Below are 4,095 nucleotides of genomic sequence, written 5' to 3'. Positions count from 1 at the left end.
CTGCGAATTCAGGAAGATTCTCTACACTGAGACTCACTCTCCAGCCATTATTTTTGAGCAGAAATTGCTTTCTTTGGCTTAGGCCTGACCTCTGTTGCAATCACTTCTCATTCATTACGTAAATTTGGCCACTATTAAAAAGAAGCTACCTTGAAAGCAGAGAGTCTCAGTGCAAAAAAAAATTTCATCTCTACTTTCTTTCTCTAGCTCTTCTTCTCCTTGCCTTCTCCACCCAAGTGCGCTCTGGTGAAATAATCGTGAGCAGGATCCGTCCCACACACAAAAAGAAAGCGAAAACCAGGTATCAAGTGTGTGTCCCTAGGTGTCTAGCGCTTTTGATTCATTCAAACTTCCAAGGAGGTGACCAACCAGCTCAATTTTCTCAGGACTGAAGGGTTTACCAGGACTCAAGACTTCCCCCTGCCAAAACCAGGAAGGCGGGGCATCTGGGTGGCTCAATTGGTAAGCGCCTGCCTTCGGCTCAGGTCGTGATCCCAGGGTCCTGGGATCGAGCCCCATGTCAGGCTCCCTGCAGGGAGCCTGCTTCTCCCTCCCTCACTCCCCCTGTTTGTGCTCCCTCTCTAACTGTCTCTCTCTCTCTGTCAAATAAATAAATAAAATCTTTAAATCAATCAATCAATAAAACCAGGAAGGCCCCCAGGCACACTAGGAATACGGGCCATCCTAAGTCGGTTGGGCAGCAGTGGGTTCTTGCAATCTTGCAGCTGATGCCTGTTTTCTGTAAGGAAGCTTACCTGAGGGCCGCCTGGGTGGTTCAGCCGGTTAAGCGTCTGCCTTCAACTCAGGTCATGATCCCAGGCTCTTGGGATCGAGCCCCGCATCGGGCTCCCTGCTTGAGAAGCCTGCTTCTCCCTCTCCCTCTGCCTGCCACTCCCCCTGCTTGTGCTCTCTCTCTCACTATTTCTCTCTCTGCGTCAAATAAATAAATAAAATCTTTAAAAAAAAAAAAAAAAAAGGAAACTTACCTGAGTTCATGATTTCAAAAGCAATCATCTCAAAACACTGCTTTATCAGATCAGGTTCTTGGCAACAAGAGGACAGAATAGCAATCTGGTCTGCACTCCCCTGACCCCCTTCTACCATTTTAAATTATAAACAAAGTAAAAATAAATAAATAAATAAATAAATAAATAAAGCCCCTCCAAGCCAGGTTCTAACCAGATCTGACTAAACCTCTCAAAAGACACAATTAAAGAAACAGATGAACTGGCGGGCTGGGAATTAAAGGGGAGGAATGACCATTCCTATTATTACCTGCACAGTCTCCACCAAACAGGGTCTGGGGGACATCCAGCAAGTGGCTTAACATTGGACCAGTGACCACCTCTTTTATGCTAAGTCCTTTGGGATTATCTACTGTTTTTGATTAAATATGAAATTATTGCTATAGATCTTATTGTTTGTGTCTTCAAAGTCAACCATTAGAATCTACAGATTGCCAGTGTGGAAGTAAAAAGTCCCTTTGACTGGAAGAGAAAGACCTCTATGCTCAAAATGACACAGCTCCAGATATGGGATGTGACTTTTGTCTTCATCCATTGTCTACTCTTGAAACAAGACCTTATCATCCAGGGAGCCCACCCCAGGAAGGAAGTTAGGGGGTCCCCTATTTCTCTTAGGTATTTAAGGAAGTCCAGGTATAGAGCCCTCAGCAATTGTCCAGAATATTCTGTCACTTCAGATTCTCTGTGAAGCCCCTGAGGAGAGAAGGAAGCTAGGTGAGCAAAGGGGTGGGAGAGAAAGCTCCAAATCCCCCATGCTAACAGGGTGTAGCTCATTACATAGAGCACCACCCGTTCCCCTTTAGCTTCCCAGGGCTGGGTGGTTATTGGCAACTATAATTCAGGGCAACTGGAAATACTAAAGCTTGCCATGAGGAACATGGAAAATGCTGAACTTCAGAAGAGCCCTAAATGGGGATCTTCTCAGCATGGAGAAAAAAACAGAAGACGTAAGTCTTAGTAAGCTCTGTGTGCCCTTTGTAGCTATTACAAGAAAATGGACTAGGGTAGAAAAAGAAGCTGAGTGGGGGAGGGACCAGAGATTGAACGCAGACCCTCCCTCCCCAACCAGCAGTACCTACGTTCTGAATACTACCTCTGGAAACATCTAAGAGCCCATTATAGAAAACTATACTTGCATTGTTGAATAACGGGGAAAGGTCACAGCTTGGTGGTCTTTGTTTCTTATACTTTCCAGTTGTTCTGTTCCCCCAAAATGATAGCCACTGGCAGGGCATGTAATGTAATTGAATGCCCCCCTCCCAGGCTGCCCTCCCCCTCCATGAGGAGGGGGCACTGGCCCAGGGAGAAGCTTCTGCCTGGTGCAAGGGCTAATTAGGACACATGGTCTTCAACGCTTCTGTGGTGTGGGTTGGCCTGTGGATGGATTTTCCATTCGATCTTTAATTTTTTTCCCTTCACATTTTCCACACTGCACTAAAATTACTCTCCAGAAAAGGATTTATCTTTCCTATTGCCACTTCACAGCCTGTCCCCATTAGAGGATTTTCAGGAAGGACTAGCTGGTACCTGTAAAAATATCCACTGACTTTTACAAGTGGAACATCACAAGAAAATCCTATTTTCTTTTCTCCTCCTATCCCTTGCCTGCTACCCACTCAACTCGTAAACTCAGTAAAAGGATTTCTCATCAGTTTCCTTATTTTTCTCCTCTAGTTTTTTTTTCTTGTTTTGGGAAAATTTATTTCAAGAAAAAATTTTTATTTCCAGGACCTGTAGCTGACTTCCAAAAACAGACAAGAAAACTCACAGTGAGATGCCTCCGTTTGTCTTGTGTTACAATAAAAATATGTGCATGTTGGTGTGTGTATGTGCGTGTGTGTGTGTGTGTATTTGTATTGCTCAAGAAGTTATATGTCAGGGCCTTTTTTCTTGTTTTTGTTTGTTTTGTGGGCATGTGTGTGTGTGTGTGTGTGTGTGTAAAAACTATTTCCCACCAAGTTATTTTTTATTTTTTTATTATAAAAAATAATAAATTCATGATGGAATATTTGGAGATATCAAAATAGAAAAAAACAATTTTCACCAAGCTAAAAGCCAAAGGCCACCAATATTACTATTTTAACATATTTTTCTATTATTCGACTGCTTATAGTTATTGTTTTTATATGCTGTTTAGATTTCTGTAGAGGTTCATCAACTCACTTCAAATGTTCCCTTCCCTGAGAAATTTTTCCTAAGCCTTTTGTGGCCCCAGAGTTGGCTTCCCCATTGATCACACCTATCACATCAAATGGCAAATATTCTCTGTGTACACATTTGTGTCACTCACTAGACTGAGAGCTCCTGTTTAGCAAGAACTTTCTTTCACTCGTCTTAGTTACTTTAGGATCTAGAGCATAGCAATAAATTCAACAATCAAAGCAAATATTTATCTGCACGATCTCTGTGCCAGGGCCAGTTACCGGTGGCTGAGTATGCCTCAGTGAGCCGAGCAGACATGAGGGGAGCCAGCCACAGGTTGTGTGTGCTGAAGAAGGGCAGGGCCAAGGGAATAGAAGGAGGGCTTGAAGAAAGGTAAGGGCCAGACCCAGCATAAGTGGTACAGTGGGAGCCATAGAAGGTTTTATTCAGGCATCACACTTTTCCTGGATGCTATGCAGCAGTAGATTAGAGCTGCCTCCCCCAGGTGGAAGTGGGGGCCACTTGTAAAGGTGGCTCAGGCTGGAGTGAAAGCTAAGTGAACAGACTCAGATATATTTTGGAGCTGGGCAAGGCAGGAATTTCTGACAAATGGACTCTGAAGGTAAGTGAAGAGCCTAGCAGATCATCCGGGTTTCTGGATGGGTGAAGTGTGATTGGTTGAAATGGAGAACACAAGGTAGCCAGCGATTGAAATGGCAGGGATCAGGAGTTCATTCTGGGATATATTAAATCTGAGATGCTTATCAAATGGGAACGTGGAGGAGGCAATTGGATGCACACGTCAGGAGTTCAGAAAAGCAGTCTGAGTTGAGGCTTTAAACTCAGGAATCACCAGCAAATAAATGTTATTTAAAGCTATGGGTCAAGTTGAGACCACCCACCAGGGGCATGGCAAAAGAAGAAAAGA

Source organism: Leptonychotes weddellii, chromosome 5, assembly GCF_054177405.1.
Source record: "Leptonychotes weddellii isolate Sample4059 chromosome 5, ASM5417740v2, whole genome shotgun sequence".
In the NCBI taxonomy this organism is placed as follows: Eukaryota; Metazoa; Chordata; class Mammalia; order Carnivora; family Phocidae; genus Leptonychotes; species Leptonychotes weddellii.
This window is presented reverse-complemented; position numbering follows the sequence as displayed.